We start from the raw sequence: 21,341 nt of genomic DNA on the forward strand, positions 1-21,341 counted from the left end.
CTGCAAGCCTCATAAATATGAAGTAGTTGTCAAGCATCTGAATGTAAATCTCATAACCATGAGGATGCTACAAACAGTCATAAATATGAAAAATCATAAATCACTTTTTTGAGTTCCGTGTAACTTTAAACGGTCACTAAATGAACTGTTGTAAGTCAAAGAATACCTGTATTTAAGGTGCTGTTCAGTATTAGAAGATTATGCAACCCAATCCTCCTTTAGGCACAGAAGCCAACTGGATTACTTTAGGTTGGTCATTTAGCCTAACCCATCTCATATAATTATTGTGGAGAAAATAGAAAGTAGAAAGATTATGTACTCACTTCGAATTGCCCCAAATAAAGGTGAGATATAAATTAGATAAATGAATGAATGAATATTGTAGAAACTCTAGGGAATTGCACTTGAGACTTCACAAATTTTATTGTAGTTGTTGCACTAACATTGCTGTGAAATAGAACTCTCATGGGAAGTAAAAACAGAACTTTGCAATATTTAGAAAACAAAAGTTTAGTGCTCTGTTATTCTTCTTTATCTTTTAAGGGAGAAGATGGCTCTTGCATTTTCCAAATTCCAGTTTTGTGACTTCTTTGCCGCTGTAAAAAAAAGCCTGAAAATGTGTACCTTTGATATATAAAACAACTATGCAAAATATGTGTGCTAATTATCTTACACTGAGCAGCAATCTTTCCTTTCCTGCATTTAGTCCGTGGGTCTGCTCTTATTTCCTATCCTTGTTTGCTGTCCAAATATATGCATGGATACAAGTATGTGTGGTCAGGTTTCTCACTTAGTCATAACGGAGCAAACAGATGAAAGTGGAATAACTGAGCCTTGCTCATTTTAGTGGTAGCTGACCCTTTCCTGCTCTGCAATATGTTAGATTGGCTGAGATATTGGAGATAATCAGCTTCCTGCTGATCCCTTTTTATGTAATAGTCGGATGAAACTAAGGCAATCTGAGGATGATGGGAATCCATGTCTAACATATTTGGAAGCCTTCATATTGCTTAATGAAATGATTCTCGTAGTGTTGCATATATTGGACAATGACAGTGAAAACAGTGACAATATCTAGTGTTAAAGCAGTACTTGCATAATAATTCAAAAAACCTCTTTACTTGGGATGTAGTTTGTAAAATAGGATATATGTAACCATAGTCTTAATAGCCTGCTATTAAAGCCATAAAATTATAGTCTCGAGTCTTCGGAGAGAGGCAGCATACAAATAATAATAATAATAATAATAATAATAATAATAATAATAATAATAATAATAATGCAATCCTTAAATTGATTTATGTAGTATAGTGGTGCTAGTTCATGAGCAATAGATTGTACAGTAGTTGATTGGTAATGCATAGTGTAATTTTTAAAACTTTGGCTTTTTTAACTATGTCACAAATGTTTTCGATGAAGGTAGTGCTGAGGATATAGCCTGTCTGGATTGTAGCAAAGAATTTGATACTGTTCTACAAACAGTTCCACATAAGATTCCAATGTAGGATTGTTATGCCTGGACAGAGGTCAATTACAAGTGGTGTACCACAAGTCTTAGATCTTGTTATGTTCAGGGTGTTTGTAAGTGGTGTAATAGAAGAATTGTTAAATAAGGATTGTCTTTTTGCTGATGATACAAAAGTATGTAATAGAGGGGACTTTCCTGGGGGTATTTGTAACATGGAGAGCGATTCGGCATTGCTGGAAAATTGGTCAAAAATGTGAAAACTGTAATTTAATGTAAGATTAGGGAAAAATAATCCTCTGGTAGGGTTCAATATTGGAAATATGGTGTTAGAGAGAACAATAATTAAAAACTATTTAGGTGTGCTCATAACAGATGACTGCAAAATGAGTAAATAATGTGGCCAGGCGGCTGTGAAGGCAAACAAAATGCTGGGATATATAACTAGAGAGATCACCCACAGAAAAAGGAAATCCTTATTCCATTAAATAGAGCAGTGATGGCGAACCTATGACCCGCGTGCCAGGCGTTGCATGCAGAGCAGTCTCTGTCGGTGTGTGCGCTGTCATCCCATCCCAGCTCTATTGCCTTCTCCATCACGTTTCTTGCTGTCATTTGCAGGGAAACAAAGTTTGTGAGATTTTTTAAAAAGTCCACTCAATCAATTCCAACTTTTCACGAAAGAAGAAGATCTCACAAAGTTGGAATTGATTGACTGAACTTTGTTTCTAGTTCCACAAACTTTTATTTCTTTGCACACGATGGCAAGAGTCTTCGTAGAGGGGCGGCATACAAATCTAATTAATAATAATAAAAGAAATGCGACGTAGCTGGAAATCAGTAGACAAAGAAATGATTGGGACGAACAAGGACATCTTGGCGGTGGTAGGTGGAGCAAGCTCTTTGGTGCTGCAATGGTAAAAAGAGCAACGGAGTGGCCCTTTCTTCTCCCTGCTGCTCCTGCTTAGGAGAAGCAAGGGCATCTAGGCAATGATGGGTGAATGGGGAGAGCTCCATGGCATGGCACTGCAGTGGGGAAATGGGCAACAAACAGCCGATACGGAAGGTAAGGAAAAAACAACTTTCTCTTCTCCCTGCTCCTTCTCCTTCCCTATTGCTGGCTGTTCCGTTTCTATATTGCAGCTCAGTGTCCAGGATCCACTTTGATAGTGTGGGGGAGATAATTTGCCTGGCCAAACTACCCCCTCAGTCTCCCCTACATTGGGCTCAGCTTTGATTGGGTCGGTCAGCGGCTATGTCAGTGGGCAACAAAACAGCCCGATTGCACTATGCCGCCTCCTGCCAAGCGCTCCCAGCCTTGCATGGCCTTCTCTCCATCTTCCTTAACGGATCAAGGTGGACAAAAAATGATGAAGCTGCCCACCATAGCCAAGCCCCCTTCCCCAATAATCCCCCCCCCTCAGGGTTATGGACGGACAGATGGAATTGTCCCTGGGAGGCAGAATCCACAGCCACTCCGTCTTATCCGGGTTGAGTTTGAGTCTGTTGACACCCATCCAGACCCTAACAGCCTCCAGGCACCGGCACATCACTTCCACTTATATTAGATGCACACAAACACATGCATATATAGTAGAATGAATATTACACACTCTCCCTGTTACAAAGCTGAAAGGATCAGATCTGGTGGCCTAGAAGTCAATTCTCTGCCTTACAAGGCAGAAGCCCCAGGATCAAATCCCAGTAAGAGTATGGCTAGCTGATGAGGTCAGAACAAGGCTGAAATAGCGCTATCCTAGTCTCTGTATGTGATACATACAGAACATAGTTTGTTGTCTATGAATAAATTAACTGCCTTGAAATAGCCCTGGGTTTGGGCCTAGAGGCAAAAAGAAGCTGTAACGTTCCTTCAATATACTAGGGTGATCCAACAGAAAAAACGCAGGTTCTCCTCCTCTCAGCTTGTACTATATATATATAAATCCTGGTAAGGGTATGGCTAGCTGATGAGAGCAAAATAGCTTGAAACAGATCTATACTAGTCTCTCTTCCTTTTCATTATCAGCAAAAGATATGTTATACATACATACATACATACATACATACATACATACATACATACATACATACATACATACATACATACAAACAAATGTAAATCCCATCTGTGCTATAGTATTTTTTAACTTTTCTATCTCCTATAAAACAGCTGTCCAGCAAGTACAAAATAACCAGTTAGCTTTCATTTATTGTTTTCTTAATATGTTCAACACTGTCAAAGTTTATGGAATGAAATCTGATTATCATACTTATAATTTATACTTGTAATAAAAATAAATTAAGTTAATTATATTGTTTAAAGTCCTTTCAACTTTAAGCAACTTTGCAATTTGAAGAGGTGTGGACTTCAACTCCCAGAATTTCCTAGCGAGCATGGGGGTTTTTTTGTTTTGTGTGGTGTGGTTTTTTTTTGCTGTAAATAAAGCTGGCCATTGTGTCCAGAATGGATTGGGGATTCTCATTCTATCATATATGCTAATAGACATTTCTTTTTCAGAAAAAAAACAGGGTTCAATTCAGTGGGACTCATTACATGGTTAATACATAGGATTATAGGCAAAGATAAGATTAATTAAAGGCTACATGGATAGTTTTCTGTACTCCAGAAAGAAAAATTTTAGAAGCATAGCATCTTATTAATTGCACATTAGGAGAAGCAGATATTGTTTTTACAGTTTAAACAGCATGAAGGACTTTAGAAGGATGGGAAATTGAAATTTTATATAAAGTTTATTTATCAAGCATAATTCTGCTTCATTATTATAGCATTGAATTAAGAGTACAAACTTTCAAAGTTTTAATACTTATAAAGGTAATTTACAGTTTGGGGAAGAGATTGTCTGAACTTTGTATAGATAGAATTTAATAGAAGAAAATTTCATGTTCATGTTTTGAAACTGGACTAAAGACATCTGGAACATTAAGTTTCTTCAAAGTGCAGTCACTGATTCTGCTGTTTTAATTTTACTGACTCATTTATTTATTTCTTCAATTTCTATGCCGCCAAACTCCCTAAGGACTCTAAGCAGCTCACAGCAAAAATATAAAACATTAATAATAGTACAAAAACCTCTAAAAACAGTTTCAAAACATTACAATACAGTTTAATTGATTCTGTTACTAAAATGCTTCTTTCTTTTCCCCCATACATTAGTGTTAATACACTAAAACTAAACAGATGTCTTCTGTAAGTTTTCTCACTGTCCATTTATATACTTGAAAGAACCACAGATTTATACTTCAGAAACTTTCAGCCTTTGAAAAATTGCTTAAAACAGTGATCCCTCGAGTATCGCGAGGGTTACGTTCCAAGACCTCTCGCGATAATTGATTTTTCGCGATATAGTGGTGCGGAAGTAAAAACACCATCTGCGCATGTGCGCCCTTTTTCACTGGCCGCGCATGCGCAGATGGTGGAGCCGGTGGCTGGGGAGGTGGATTCGCCGCCCCCACCAGCCCTTCCTGCTCTGGGTCAGAGCCGCGGAAACCTTCGGCTCGCCGAGGCTGCGTCTGACCCCTTCGTTTGTATTGCAGCGAAGGAGGCAAAGCAAGGCTCCAAGCTCGCCTGCCGCCGCTACGCCTCTGCTGCCTCAGCCACCCCCTCTGCTTTGCAGGGACCTCGCATGCCACGATCTCCCTCTCTCGCCCTCCCCGCGCTTCTCCTCGGTGGCGGCCAAGCGGCAGGCTTAATGGGAGACCAAAGGCGAAAAAAGAAAAGAAAAAAAATCCCCAAAAGAGGCAGGCACAAAGCGGGGGCACAAGGGAAGCTGCCCGGCAGAGGTTGCTTTTTTTCTTCTCGTGGGCAAGTGGAGGGGGGGAGAGAGAAGGAAAGAGAGAGAAGGAAAGAAAGAGATGAGAGAGGGAGGAAGAGAGTGTGAGAGAGGAAGAAAGAGAGAGAAATTATAGAAAAAAGGGGAGAAAAAAAGAGAAATGAGAAAATGATTGAAGCAGAGAATGACAGGAAAGAAAGAGAAAGAGACAGAGAAGTGACTCTTGGTGATGACGTATGACGTCATCGGGTGGGAAAAACCGTGGTATAGCAAAAAAACCGTGGAGTATTTTTTAATTAATATTTTCTGAAAAATCGTGGTGTAGCGTTTCGCGAAGATCGAGATCGCGAAAATCGAGGGATCACTGTACTGTATTTACCTTAAAAAAACATAACCACTAAATTTAAAATAACTATAATACTGCCCATTCAGAATGAAGGCTATGCAGAAATAATTTATTGTTAATGGTGTCATTGACTTTGCATAATGACTTAAAATCCATCAGAAATGTTTATTTTCATGCATGGTTAGTTAAGTACCAAATCACAAAAGGTTCTCTAGCTTAATTTCAGCATCAGTTTAAAACTACTCTTCTTTCAGGATATTTTATTTTATTTTCCCTATAGTAATAGGTAGAAGCAAAGTTTAAAGCCTGGACAGATATTTTGGAGTTGATTGGCAAATTTCCAGCCATTTGTATCACTGCAATTTTCTGTTCCGTTACACTATGCTCCCTTTCCAGTGCAACTGAAGAAAACTCTTCATTCTTTCATCACTTGCAACATCAGCATAAATATCTATATATAAATGTGAAACAACCTGAAGTTTTCAAATGGTTGATTGGGGGAAATGTCCCTCATTTTTCTTTTAGATAGAAAATCTAAATTTAATAGCAAACATCCCATTGTTAGTTAAAGTAAGAGAGGGGCGGCATACAAATCTAATAAATAATAAATAATAATATACAATATGTCTTCCAAAATTTATATTTTTGAAAAGTAGCTGTCAATGCCCTGGTTTAATAAAAATATATGCTCGCTTAGAATTGAATAATCCTTTATTTAGCTTCTCTTCATTGGTGCTGACAAAGCTCTTTCCCTCATTCCGCCAATTCTTTTTTAAAATTTTCATGACATATTTAAAGTTAAAATGAAGTTATTCAAAATTGCCTATGTCACTGATATAACTTCAATTTTTTTCTGTGAAGTATTTTTTTGAAAGGTAAATTTGCCATTTTGTACTGGAGTGTTGAACAAAAATATTGGCAAAATATTTTAAAATACATCTAGTTTTTCTATATAAAGTAAATTTGAAGCAGATTGCGTAATTGAACAGTGATTCAAATATGTTTGCTACTTACTGATTATATGGGTGGTCTATTCCATGTTCCACAAGAATAGAAATATTCCTGTTGGATAAAGATAATTACTTTGGTTCCTAATTTTTATATAAAGATAGGGTCTAGAGTTCTTGAAACTTAAATCTGATGAATTCAATGTGCATTCTAGATGACTTGAGAAGGACTTGTATTTTGATCATCTTTTTTATTGGGAAATGTTTCAGAGCTTGCCTTTGAACAGAAGCACTTTTGCTTCACAACTGTCAGAATCAACTCTCTTGCCTAGGTTGACACAAATATATTGCAGTTGATCTTCACAGACTGGGTATGAGCTGTTCTTCTCTAGATTATACCACTAAGATTTTTGCAACTGAAGAAATAGGTAGGTAGAAATCAACCAATCTGATTTTTTTACATGCAATTAAATGAGATTCTTGGAGTGGTTGTATACAGTTTATTGTGACCATGTTAGTTACTTTTTTTAAAAAAAAAAACTTGTACAGAAAATGTATCTCAGCACAGATATGTAAATGAATAGGTATTTCTATGATATATAATCTCAGTGTTGTAGTTGGAAGGTTATTATATATTCACATAGGAACATTATGGCTCTTCTTCCTTATGATGATACTTAACTATTATGTGTGGTCTTTGGGCAACAATTGTGCTATTTGGGAGAAGTCCTGTTGTAAAATTCTAATTTCTATTATGGTTTGAAATTGATAAATAGATGGAATTGTTTTATAAACAATTTTACCTTTTTTCTAAGAATCTACAACTTTTCTCTAATGAGCTTATTTAATAGGCTGAGATGAATTTTAGTGAGATTTTTGTATCATACTTGTTTCCAAAGAAATCTTTTAAGTGATGTGGAAGAGGACAAGGTGATAACCTGTGATGTTCTTGATTGACAATTCTTTTGCTTCCTGGTAGGTGGAGCCATTACGCTTAGTATAAGGACTCAGTTGTAGGCTGAAGGAAGAGGAAGACTACTGTTAAAAGAACTGCTGGTAAGTTTACCTTTCTTTGGTACAGATCTTACAAACAATGGTGCAGAGGACTTACCTCATATCAGAACTGAAGACTCCCTACTAAGACCTTTCAGGATTTATGCAGTAGAAGCAATAGCAATGACTTGTATCAAGATACTAAATAATCCATAGATTCCTTGATACACTTCTTAGAGAATATATGGGCAGGCTTTGGATATTTGTGAGGCTTACTAATCACTTGTATTTTACATGAAGGTGCAGGTTGAAGTACTTGCCTGCTTCATCTTTTGGTTAATAGGAACTATGATGTAGTTATAAACAGATCTTAAGGAGGGGGAGAGAGACCAATTGTGTTTCTGTTCATGTTGTTTGGTGTGAACATCGTGTACAATAAAATAATTTTGTATTTAGATTATCAATAATATCTCTTGCATTTCTGCATGTAGAATAATATGATTATTTCAGCATTAAATATTGGTTCTATTCCCAAAGTGATTTGAATCTAGTCTGCCTACCTTCCCTTTAAAATGTGTCCTATTGCGCAACGTGTGCTTTTCTAAAATATGAGTCAAGTCCTTGGTTGACTGATTGGTTAGGTTGACTTCTAACAACCACATAGATTTTCTCCTTTCTTCATTTTCTCTAGTCAACTCATTACTTTTATTGAATTTATCAGCATAGTATGGCAGTATAGGTCTGTTAATGGCAGAGACGAATTCTCTTCCTTCCCCTAATATCTGTCCTTTCTGTATTGCTTTTAATTGACAGTATTGCACAATAATATCAAATGTGTTTGTGAGTAATACTGTACTCTTTAATATACTAAAGCAAGTGAAATCTCTGTTCATTTGATTTTTTTCTTGATGTTCAATTGGTTGAACTGCATTTGAACACAGCCTAATGTGAATAGTGTGTCACGGTAAGATTAAACCGTATGCAGTAACCTAAGAATTGTAAAAATAAATAGAAGTTGTCTATTCAGTTTGAAAAGAAAAGCATAGCTGGCTCTGTCAGTTTTAATGTACCTTGGTATCGAAGAGAGGGAAGAAGTGGAAAGTTTTAGCAGATGTCTTAGCCATGATGTAACTTCCATTCGATTTTTAAATGATTACTCAGTACTAGTATTGTGGAATACAATATAATCGGTCATATTGGTTCCAAATGTATAAGAAAAAAAATTGTGATAGAGCCGATTCTAGATACTGTATTATTGAATCTATCTTGAAGAAAAACTTTCAAAAAGTTATATGGAAATAGCTTAGAAATATTAAGATTTCTTAGTAATGTTACATTTAAAATGAAAAATCTATGCTTTCATAAAGATTTACTAGCTTTTCCAGCTGTGATTCTGGACTCATTTGAAGCCATGTCTGCAGTGACAAATAAAATGGTTATATCTCTAATATCTATCTTTAATTCAGCTAATATACCATTCAGAAAAACTCAGCACAAATGTGTAAATGGTCAGATTATTTGATATTGCTCCATCAGTATGTGACTAGATCTCTAATAATGATTTGTTATAACTTTGTCATTTACAACTTTAAAATCTCTAACATCATATATTGCAGCTGTCCATGTCTACATTGTAGACAAATATATTTGAGAAGCATGACTTTTATACAGGTACCAAAATCCTGTGTAATATTCCGGAGGGTAGCCTTTATTGCCTTTGCTGCTTTAGAGATGTAGTAGAGACAATCAGATTGTGTTTGGAAAATGGAATATAGTGAAAGATTGAAAATGCTGACCCTGGTACATATATAGGAATTTAATCTGCCAACCTTGCAGCAGGAAATGGGTCCCGGAGTCATTGTGGTTGGTTCTGTGAGATTGTCAGCATATTATGCAGCCGCTGTAAAAAAAAAAAAAGACAAACTGTTGATGTAGCAAGCTTTTATATGAACCTATAGCAGGAGTACCATATATGTTTCAGTGGACTTAAAACACTATATTAAAAATCTGGTAAGGTTCAGAAATGGCACTCAGAATATTTATTGGGTAAACACATTTTTTTAAATGAAGAAATACCCCCACTTTCTGTCTTACGATATTGATGCATTTTCAGTGGCATCTCTGCTGTCTCTATAGCTTCTCTCCATAGATGTCTGGGGATTAGGTCATTCCTGCAATGCTCCATTAGTAAAGACATATGTGCTGTTAGGGTTGCTTTGGTGCCTACCACTCTATCTTCTTTCAATGCATTTTTAATGACTTAAGAGTGTATACAGATATGCTAAAAATAACAGAGGATATTTTTTAAAAAAAAACTTTGTAACAAAAAACAGAACAAATAAGATGACCTTGAGTAGTGAAAATAGAAGCAGATAAGTATATATGCTTAGAAACTGCATGCTTTTCTTTTTATTGTTTTTAGAAAATCTTCAATAACAGATGAAATAATAGAAAGTAAATTGGAGGCTGATACAAATAAAAAATTCACTTTCCATACTAAATGAATTCACATTTTTGGGCAGATTAATTGTATTCTATAGTCCTAAAGATATAGTCCTGGTGTGTAATTTTTCAGAGTTAGTGACGATGAATGTGCAGTTCAGTAATATGGACAAATATTTTCCCTTCCAAAGAGGTAAAACAGAAGATGCAGCCAATTGTCAACAAATGAGTAGTTTTCTGTACTTAAAATGGAGCTGGTCCAATTAGTTTCCTAATTAAACTGTTAACTACAGGTAGTCCTTGACTTACAACAGTTCATTTAGTGACCATCCAAAGGTACAAGGGCACTGAAAAATGTCTTTGTCACACTTATGACCATTGCATCATGCATACCCATGGTCTGATGATCTAAATTTGGATGCTTGACAGCTGGTTCATATTTATCACTAATGCAGTGTCCTGGAATCCTATGATCCTTTCTGCAGCCTTCTGACAAGCAAAGTCAATGGGAAAGCCATATTCACTTAACAACTGCAGTGATTCACTTAACAAATGTGGCAAGAAAAATTGTGCAATGGGCCAAAATTTACTTAACACATTTCTCACTTAGCAACATACATTTTGGGCTCAATTGTGGTTGTAAATGGAGGACTACCTGTAATAGTATGCTATATTAATACTATTAAACAACAATAAATTGCAATGATAAGTTGACTAAAATGAAGAAAACTAATCCAAGATAAGTGTCCTACATAAGAGCTGGAAAAAATGAACTATCCTGATATGTATTATATTCTTCTACAAATGGAAAAGTAAAGATCAAAAGTATCCCCTTTTATTGTATATCAATTATCTTTACTTCATTTTTTCTAGTTAATATGCTCTTCGTTACTGATGTGGTGTGCTTTTATAGTTCATTAGGGCAGCAGAGTAAACTTTCAGACTTAGTAAACATTGAAAACATGGTATTAGCACTATATAGCCTTTCAAAAACTTAGTATTGGAGTTCTTTGAGAATTTGCTTTGCATAGTTCCAAAGAAGAAGAAATTGTTTGCTTTCAAATAAGATTTTTTGGAGGGAATTAAAACTAAATACATACAATTTTTGCAGTTATTAAATACAGTATATGGGAGGGTGATTAAATGTACAGGTATTCTAAGATGCATTGATCAAATTCTCAGATTTGAAATGCTGTATGTGGTTTTATAAATTGTGTGTGTGTGTGTGTGTATAACATATTTTTGCTGATAATGAAAAAGAAGGGAGACTAGTATAGATCTATTTCGAGCTTATTTCCCCTGTCAGCCAGACATACCTTTACTGGCATTTGAACCTGCATCCTCTGCCTTGTTACACTTATAGATTATAGTTGTTGGCTATAAAAAGTTTATCTGCCTTGGAATATGGCTCCTGGTGGGACCACAAGGCAAAAAGGAAGCTGTATGCTCCTCCCATATTTGGGTAAACCAAGGTGACTCGACAAAAAAAATCATATAAATACATATATACGTGTGTGTGTGCGCGCGCGCGTGTGTGCGCGTAGATTTTTCACGGGAATAGGTATGTAGATCTTGGCATATTCGGGGCTTTTCCCATGTACGGTTGATAGACTCCTGGTGATGTTTTGACCAGATCCCACTTGTCATCTTCAAAGCAAATATGCCTAGACCTGTGTGTGTGTGTGTGTGTGTGTATGTGTGTGTGCGTGCATAATGTTGAAATGAAATGAAATCCTTTCTGTTGAAATGAAAATATGTTACATACATATTTTACATACATGCATATACTGTATACATATATACATCCCGGTAAGAGTATGGCTAGCTGATGAAAGCAAAATAGTTTGAAATAGATCTACAGTGGTACCTCTACTTAAGAACTTAATTTGTTCCATGACCAGGTTCTTAAGTAGAAATGTTCTTAAGTAGAAGCAATTTTTCCCATAGGAATCAATGTAAAAGCAAATAATGCTTGGAAACGCATTGGGAAAGAAATAAAAGTTCGGAATTTGGGTGGGAGGAGGAGGAGGAAGAAGAGGGGGAGGACTGTCAGTGCCGAAGGAAGGTGAGGTGAGGAGAATAAAAAAAAATCCAAAACTTTAAGGCTTAAAAAAGAGGGGGGGGACTCTAAGGTGGTGAGGAGGAGCACGCACCTCCCACACATCTGGCGCGAGGCTGCCTCCCATACACTATGCCAGAGAGAAAAACCCAGGCGGAATGGTAGGAAACTGGCCTGGCCTTCGTTCCTGGGAAATTTTTCTGGCCTCGGGTTCTTAAGTAGAAAATGATTTTTAAGAAGAGGCAAAAAAATCTTGAACACTCGGTTCTTATCTAGAAAAGTTCTTAAGTAGAGGCGTTCTTCAGTAGAGGTACCACTGTGTTTCTATGTCTCCCTTCCTTTTCATTATCAGCAAAATATGTTTTCTGCATGTGTGCGTGTGTGTGTGTGTGTCCAATTCTTCTCAAACTGTCTGGACAAGTTCCTGCAATTTTCTTGGCAAAGATTTTCCATTGTTATTGAAGTTATTTGCCATTGCCTCCTTCCTAGGGCTGAAAGAAAGTTACTGGCTTAAAGTCGCCAAGCTGGCTTTGTGTCTCAGGCAGCACTAAAATTCATGGTCTCTCGGTTTCTAGCCAGATGCCTTCACCACTACACCATTAGCTTGTTTATTGTAATGTTGTTGAATTTCTTGTGCTACTTTTCAGATATACTTATTTTCCTACATAACTATGTTAGCACCTGTTCTCTAATTTATTCAAGATTATTAGAAGTGGGTGTACTAAATTACCATAACTAGTAACAAAATATAAGGAAACTAATAAACAAGGAAAGCACATACAAACAAATTAAATGAAAAATATGACGGCATAAAAGTGACATGATAGCAAAGCTGTGTAAAATATACCGGTACAATTTTGATTTTGTATTTTAAATGCTTTGAAAACATAAACTGAAAGTGCTTTTTGTTTATGTCGGATTTAACTTAATTTACATTCATCTTGTAATATATCTTCAGCATCATCTTGCTACTTATTAATTAATTAATTTATTTATTTATTTACTTTAAGCAATGCTTTAATGCTACTCCTGGAAACCATTTCTAACTTCACCCTTTTGGTAACTATTACAGATATGTAATTTCATTTGTGTGTGTTACTATATGTTTGTGAGAGAGAAAGTTCTCTCCATGCTTGGAATTTAGCTCCCTAATCTTTCAGGCAAGTTTATATTTTTAATAAAAAAAATACTTATGTAAAAAGTTTTCCCAGTTACATAATTTAATATATACCTTAGTAGAAATACCCTTTAGAAATGTACACGGAAGATAGGAAATGTTGCAATGTAAATTATTCCTGTTCAGCACTCTTGTTAATTAGCTATACCTTTATTCAGAATATTCATCCATCTTTTTCTACTTACCATTTTTAGTTCCTTTCATCAGTCCCATCCCCCAAAACTCTGTCTTCTGTCACTATTCTTACTGCTCATTCATTATTACTTTTTTTGTTGTTTAGTGTGAAATATCTTTACAGTTTTTTCTCCTTAAAAGCTTGTTGTATTTCAGCAAAAGTCAGCTGCTCCAAGTTTACTTCTAACCTCTTGCATTTCAATATCTTACCCTATCTGTGGAGATTGCCAGTATCCTTGGGGGGGGGGGAGAATGCAATTTTCTGAGGCCAGGAATGTTATTTTCTAGACATGGATCAGAAGTATCTATTTCAGTAGACAGTAACTATGAGGACTGGCAACACTACCAAAAGTCATGAAAAATAGTAGATCCAGGAATGTTTCATGGATAGATGCCGAAACGCCTGGAAAAATAAAAACAGAAACTAAGTCTTCAGATCAGGACTGCTTGTATAAACACTTACTCTTAAAACCTCTAATGTGAAATCAATCCTTAACTGGAAGGTTGATTGGGCAACCTTCGGCTGGTGGGACAAAATAAGAAAGCCAACTGATAGATTTCCTGGCTTCATATCTCCACCACCACAACCCATACACGTTTACCTTCCATGCTACTGATGATGGGCAAACTACCAACAGTCACTCTAGATGGGAACTTTAAATGGTTGGTGCCAAGGATCCAGTTTGTCTTACAGCCAAAGCCAAAATGGCCATGAAAAGCTGTGCCAAGGACATGGGAATGAAAAGGAGGTAACATGCCTGCAGCAGCCTAAAATAGCCAACAGGTGTGAACAGCTCGTAATCTTTGCAGGCATCATCAACATCCATCAATGAGAGATATTTTTTTAACTTATGCTCAGTTGTGTCCAATTCTCAGAGACTGCCTGGACTAATCCCTGCAGTTTTCTCAGCAAGGTTTTTGGGTAGTAGTTTGCTATTGCCCCCTTTTTAGGGCTGAGTGAAAGAGGGAATGGTTGGTCCAAGGCAGAATTGTATTGGACTTTACAATATTACCTTACTGGTCACCTATATCTTTTTAAAACATGTAAACCGTTTCTGACTTTGAATTTAGTTCTCTTTTGTGTTGTATGTTTGCCGTTTTTTCAGCATGAAAAAAATATTAGAATCTTTATCACAAGTATATGTATTTGAAATGATTTCATGCCTGTTTATGAACTGGATGAGTTTATTATTGTTGATATTTAATTTTAGTCAAATGTTGTGATTTATAAGTTATATTCATAAGTGTGCGATAAATCAAATATACTTCCTTATGGACAGTAATGAAGATTATAACTTTATCACCAATACAAACAGATTTAATATAAAATAATACACTAATTGAGCATTTTCATAAGTACTGATAGTCTTCAACTTTTAATAGTTCATTTAGTGACTTCTCAAAGTTGTAACAGAACTGAAAAAGTGACACGACTATTTTTCAGTTAACAACCGTTGAGATATCCCCTCTGCTCCGTTGATCAAAATTCAGAATGTTTGGCGACCTTCTGACAAGCAAAGTCAATTGGGAAGCCAGACACATTAAACAACAATGTTAATAACTTAACAATCGTAGTGATTTATTTATAACAATGGCAACAGAGTTCATGAAATGGGGCAAAATTCAGTTAACAAATGTCTCTCTTACCAAAAGAAATGTTGAGCTCAGTTGTGGTGGTAAGTCAATGACTACCTGTAATAAATCAACAAAGAGTAACATAATAAATCCAATTAAAAGTTATGGAGATCTGACATTTCTTTTCAGCCAATTTTATATATATTTTAACTGGGAGAGGTAAGACATTTCTGTGATTCTCTCAGAACATTTTAGAGGGATTCATTCAAAATAGGTGTTTCAGTAAAAGATGATAGAAATCCTCAAGCTCAATAGAGCATTGTTAAACTAAATTCCAATTCACTTTGGAAATCCTTTCAAATCTTCTGTCTCATATAAAAACAGACCTAAATATGCTGCATACCTTACCTATTCAGCAACATTTATATTATATACATTCAGTGGTGGGATTCAACTGGTTTGGATGAACTGGCAGATAAATTGCTGGCTGGCTTCACCCATCCCCTGCCCTTCCACATGCCTCATTTTGGCTCCGAGGTAAGTGCAGGAAGGCCCCCTAGGCCCAAAATGGGACAGGGGGTGTGGCCTGCCCTCCTACCGCCCGTTTTTACTCCCAAGAGAAGGGGTGAAATCGCCTGATTTAGGCAAGTAGATAGTGATTGCGGCAGCTGGTTTGGAGAACCGTAGCTATGGCAGCATGAGGCTCCGCTAATCTGCCCAACATCATAATTTCCTGATTGAAAAAAAAAACTTAAAGCCTTTTTTCCCGCCAGTTCATTTGAAAGAAAGAGATAGGAGGGAGGGAGGGGGCAGTGGAAAGGAAAAATGAAGAGATAAGTATTAGAACGAAACAATCAGACCTCACTTTCCAGCTGGGAGATCGCATCACAAAGAAGAAGAAAAATGCTGCACTTTAGATCAGGAATCTCCAAACTTAGCCACATGGGTGGCTGAGGAATCCTGGGAGTTGAAGTCCACAAGTCTTAATGATGCAAACTATGGAGACTCCTGCTATAAATTGAAAATCCTTTGGAAACTGCTTTGAAGGAGGTTTTTAATTGCAGAAGCGAAGTAACATTCTGGGTAATCTGAACAACAAACTGGATAAAAGGAAAGATTCTTATATGCTCTTATATGGTGAGGTGGGTTTTGAAGTTTGGGAGTTTGTGCAGGTAGGGGCTTTGTGTTTCTAAAAGGGTTTGGGTGATTCCCATTGTGGCTAAATGATTTTTGTCCTATGTCGGGTCTTGAGTGTGAGGCTGCTTATTCTGATTCTACCACTGTTTCGTTAGCTGCCAAATCTTGCCAAGGAGAAATTTCAAAATATCCTGTCTTGAGTGGGTTTTCTAGGAATCTGTTTACCTTCTTGTCTGAATGGAGCCAAATGTCAGGCTTCCACTTTCTATATAGTCATGATATCATTATCACTATCGGGCAGGAGTGTGGAATGAGCTTCTGCCAGGTTCTTTGTTAGCAGATAGATTTTTCCTTGTTTTTTTCTATGAGTGCTTTTCTTATGTGTAATATTTTATTTGGGGGTGGATTGCTTCCCACAGGAGAGAGAGAAAAGGGAGGGAGGGAGGATCACAAACCTGGCTGGCACTGGACACAGCTTTAGAGGATGTTTTAAAACAGCATAGCAAAGGCTGGAAGGGACCTCAAAGGTCATCTAGTTCAACCCCATGCTCCCTGACAAAATGGACTGCTAAATTGGTTGCACCCACCCAGACACATGACAACCTGGCCATGCCCACCGAGTCATATGACCTCATGGCTACATCGACCTTAAACCATCCCCACCTGACGAAGTCTACAAAATAAGCCATGCTCACAGAACCAGTAGAGAAAATGTTCACATTTTACCCCGGCCCAGGAGGTTGCAGAAAGGCCTACTAGGCCCAAAATGGAGCATGGGGTTGCAGTACCAGCCCCCCACAGCCTGTTTTCACTCTAAGAAGGCTGCAAAACTGGACACGGGTGCAGTTCACTTCCCTCCCCGTGGCCTGATATTGCTCCCAGTGGGGTGCAGGATGCAGAGTGCTGCCTGTCACATCCCCTGGCCATGCCCACCCTGGCCACACCCACCCAGACAATCATTAGAGCAGAGAACTGGTTGTTAAATTATTTGAATCCCAGCACTGTTCTTCTATATAAATATGTCCTGTTATTGAAATGGTTCTGTATCTGTGTTAGTAACATGCTTAGTAATATTGATTTGTTCAGAACATCTACAGTGTCACGTGTTTCCTGAGCATAGCTTTCTGAACAACAGGTTAGATATATCAATTAGCTTTACATATGCGCTTACAGTAATCCAAATATATAGTGAGGAAACTTTCCACCTCTTGTTGTCCTACAGCCATATTGGATTACAGCTCAAGGTCTGGATCGTTATGACCAATGGCCATGCTTGCATGTAATTCAGGAAACTGAAATCCAACACATTTGGAGAACATGAATTAATAAAAGGTTGCCAAAAATTTTATGTGCCATGTTAAATCAGAAAGACGCCTTTAACTATTGTCTAATTTAAATATCATTGTCTAATTCAGATGGTTCAGGGAAGTTTTTTGAAGCTCAGAGTGCAGAAAACAGCACAATTGGCAAACCGGAAGTGCATTTTTCTGAACTTCCAATTTGCCCATTGTGCTGCTTTTTGTACTTCAGAGCTTCAGGAAGCTTCCCTGAACCCTCCAGAGTGCAAAAAACAAAGCACAGCAGACCAGAAGTGCGTTTTCCAGAATTTCCGATCTGCCTGTTTGGGAATTTTTCTTCACCTACCAAGCTTCAGTAAGGCATGTGCGGTGGACAGCGGGGGGGGGCTTTGGGGATGCGCGGGGTACATATGCATGCTAGCACACCCACACCCACACCCACCCTTTTGGCATGCGAATCAAAAAAGGTTCGCCATAACTACCCTAGGCTGTTGACACCTAGGATTTTTGTTTCTAAGATGCTGTACCTTTGAAACCCTGGGCGACTACATTATAGTTTTCCAGCTTCAAACTTTTTAAATGTAAAAGGGTGGACAGCCTGATGGATACCAAAGAAAGCAACTACAGTTTCAATTGCAACCACTGACATGCAGTGTTAATGTCTTTGTACAGATTTCAGATGCACTGAGCATAATATAGAAAACATAGTATTTATTCAAAGAAGAAAAGTATTAATATGCACATCGGTAAAATGGTTTAAATGTGGATCCTTTCAAAAGTTCATCCCATTATATCCCATAACTATATCCCATTTCAGACATGCATTATAAAATTCTATGTTGTAGATACATATGTATATAGATGTTATACATATATTTTAAATTAAGGGCTTTAACATAATTTTGATATTTTTGGAACTAATAAATATATTGGCCAATCTTTAGCCTATCCTCCAAATTAACAGAGATTAAAAAAAGAATACTAGAATAAAGGGCCAAATCAGCATTTAAGTCAGAAGAAAAAGCTACTTGTCAGCTGTTGTGTCTAGAAAAAACTACTAAGCTACAAGTATGTAGGGTTGAATTGCTTTAAACTACAGCACTGCATTTGTTGAAGTTCTTGCTGAAAAAATACTTGGTATTCATTGCATTTTAATAGGTATTTGTATTTGTTGGTAAGATAGATAATTTATTTTTAATTTCTTAGAATAGAATTCTTTATTTGCCAAGTGTGATTGGACGCACAAATAATTTGTCATTGGTGCATATACTCTCAGTGTATATAAAAGAAAAGATACAATTGTCAAGGTACAACACTTAATGATTGTCATAGACTACAAATAAGCAATCAGAAAACAATCAATAAATATAAATCGTAAGGATACAAGCAACAAGTTACAGTCATACATTCATAAGTGGGAAGAGATGGGTGATAGGAATTATGAGAAGACTAATAGTACTAATAATGCAGACTTGGTGAATAGTTTGACAATGGTGCGGGAATTATTTGTTTAGCAGAGTGATGATGTTTGGGGGGAAAACTGTTCTTGTGTCTAGTTGGCTTGTTCTTGTGTGCAGTACTCTACAGCATCGTTTTGAGGGTAGGAATTGAAACAATTTATGTCCAGGATGTGACGGGTCAGTAAATATTTTCATAGCCCTCTTTTTGACTTGTGCAGTATACAGGTCCTCAATGGAAGACAGGTTGGCAGTAATTGTTTTTTTGGATCTTTATAGCAGAATAAAGAAACTACTAGTTTTGCCTTACAAACTACTTTCATTATTTATGGGAAATTCTTATTACTGATTTACTAAAACAATCATGGAGTAGATGTTTTAGACTTAGAAATTTGCTGTGTCTTCTCTGATACTATGAATCCTCTTTAAACTCTCTTGAGATCAACTCTTTATTGAATTGATCTCATTCTTATAAATTAAATTTCTCTGCCATTCACTTTTTTATTAATTGGGAGACAATTTTGGTTGGTAACTTAGGTTGATAGAATTAGGAAGTACCGTACTTTTTGGAGTATAAGATGCACTCCCCCCTCCCAAAAAAAGAGGATGGAAATGTCATTGTGTCTTATACACTGAATATAGTCATTTTTTGGCCCCCCGAAACCCTAAACCGTGTGTCCCGTTTTTTCATGAAAATGGGAAAATTGGGAGGCCTGCAGAGTGCTCCTGGGAGCTCCTGTGTCTTATAGTTCAAAAATACGGTAAATATACTAGAACAATTTCTGATGGGCACAGAAACAATTATCTTTGCAAAAAGAATAAACATTGAAAATATTCTTGGTTTGAATAACATATAGCATAGATTCATAAAAGAAATCAACTTTGTGGCAAGGGAAATGTTATTTGACTGATATTTTCACTGTAGCTTTCTACCTGGGCAGATTATGTTAAATTTATCATCTGTGTGGAGGAGTTTACAATATTTTTCTGTAAATTGTATCTACAATTACCAGCATCCTAATACTTCAATTTAAGAACCACAGTCAATATAATTGCTAAAAGAATTATTTAATTCATGTTTTTATAAAATTCTGTAGTTACTTATTCTGATCCAGTTATTCTTTGTGGTTGAGGGATTTAGTATTAGTGTGATGTACTTGATTAACTCATGTACAGTCTCATTACATTTGTGGATCAGCTTTATTAACTGAAATAGTGAACACCTTCCATATATACTTTTCATGGCTCTAATTCCTGGAGGTAAAAATTCTTAAGAGCAGTGAGATAAAACTAAAACAATGTTTTAGATTGTGTCATTGCTATTACATATAGACTGTGTTTTTAAATGTTTGAGAGCAGATAATATCAGTAAAGCATATATATTGCTGAAAACACATATTTTTCATAGCATTTTTTCATAGGAAGGATTTTAAAAAATATTGTTTAAAATTCATAAATGTTAATTATTGCCACTTTTATAAGTGAGATGAAGATTTTTTTAAAATTCTGAGTTCAGTGTTTTCTTTATTAATTGATAACGCTACTTGCAATTGGAGTTTTAATGGAAGGCCAGTTTATACAAAAAGCTACGATATAAGTTTCTTCATAGGACTAGTTTAATATATAAATTTAGTTTAGTTAGCATAAGATAGAAAATTAAGCATATACCATTCTTAGTCATCCAATGTTCAGATTGGCCAGTGATGCGCTCTTTAAGCTTTCATTCTGTCTCTCTTTCTCTCTTTCTTTCGTTCAGGTTTTCGCCCCTCCCCAACAACGTGCCTGTAGAGTGGGGCTTCTCCCACTTGGCTAAGGACGTCGTAGCTGGATCGATTGTGGGGAGGAGCAGCAGCAGCAGTTCTGAGGGTGAGTAGAGGCTGCCAGGGTTCAGGCCTGGATTCATGCCTCTCTTCCCCTGCTCTCTTCCTTAATTTAAGTTGGGGGGGGGGCAAAGTTGGTATTTTAAAAACACTTCAGCATCCTTAAAGGACATTTGTTTGTATGGGAAAAATATAGACCGCAGCTCACCTTCGCTATCAGGCCCTAAGAATTTTCTTAATGAGTTATTCTTATACAGTAGATGGCTTACAATCAATCATTTAAATTTAAAATTGGAAAATCCCGTAGAATCAATATAATAGCAGCCAAACAATAGGTCCACAGCAGTCTGGCTGGAGTTAGTTCTTCTTTTTGTTTCCATTTTGGAAGCAATTAAAAAGTTGAATGTAACTGAAATTTCTTAAAACTTTTTTTTAAAACATAGGGTTGGATCAACGCACTTCAATATAATATCATCATAACTATGGTATGAATAAGTAATTAACAGTTGCATAGCAATATGTTAGATCTTTCTTTTCATTCAAGAAGTAATGTTTACCTACATCATTCAGTTATAGCATTTTTTCATTGTCCCAGCATCCTAAAATAAAAATTAAAAGACTTGATTTTCCATTTTTGAGAAATTTGAGAAAATATTAAAG

The 21,341-nt window shown here is 36.5% G+C and overlaps 1 protein-coding gene and 1 long non-coding RNA gene across 3 annotated transcripts in view; one reads left to right on the forward strand and one right to left on the reverse strand.

The window, feature by feature from the left end:
• The window catches only part of CRIM1 (cysteine rich transmembrane BMP regulator 1), a 164,828-nt gene that overhangs the window by 33,098 nt on the left and 110,389 nt on the right, over positions 1–21,341 (forward strand). The window lies entirely within an intron of this gene.
• On the reverse strand, positions 13,573–15,857 carry LOC139157396 (uncharacterized). The gene is made up of 3 exons (XR_011557477.1): positions 15,830–15,857; positions 15,042–15,086; positions 13,573–13,797 (listed from the first exon to the last, which is right to left on the reverse strand). It is a non-coding gene; the product is annotated as an uncharacterized lncRNA (long non-coding RNA).

Source organism: Erythrolamprus reginae, chromosome 1 (genome assembly GCF_031021105.1).
Source record: "Erythrolamprus reginae isolate rEryReg1 chromosome 1, rEryReg1.hap1, whole genome shotgun sequence".
Lineage (NCBI taxonomy): Eukaryota > Metazoa > Chordata > Lepidosauria > Squamata > Dipsadidae > Erythrolamprus > Erythrolamprus reginae.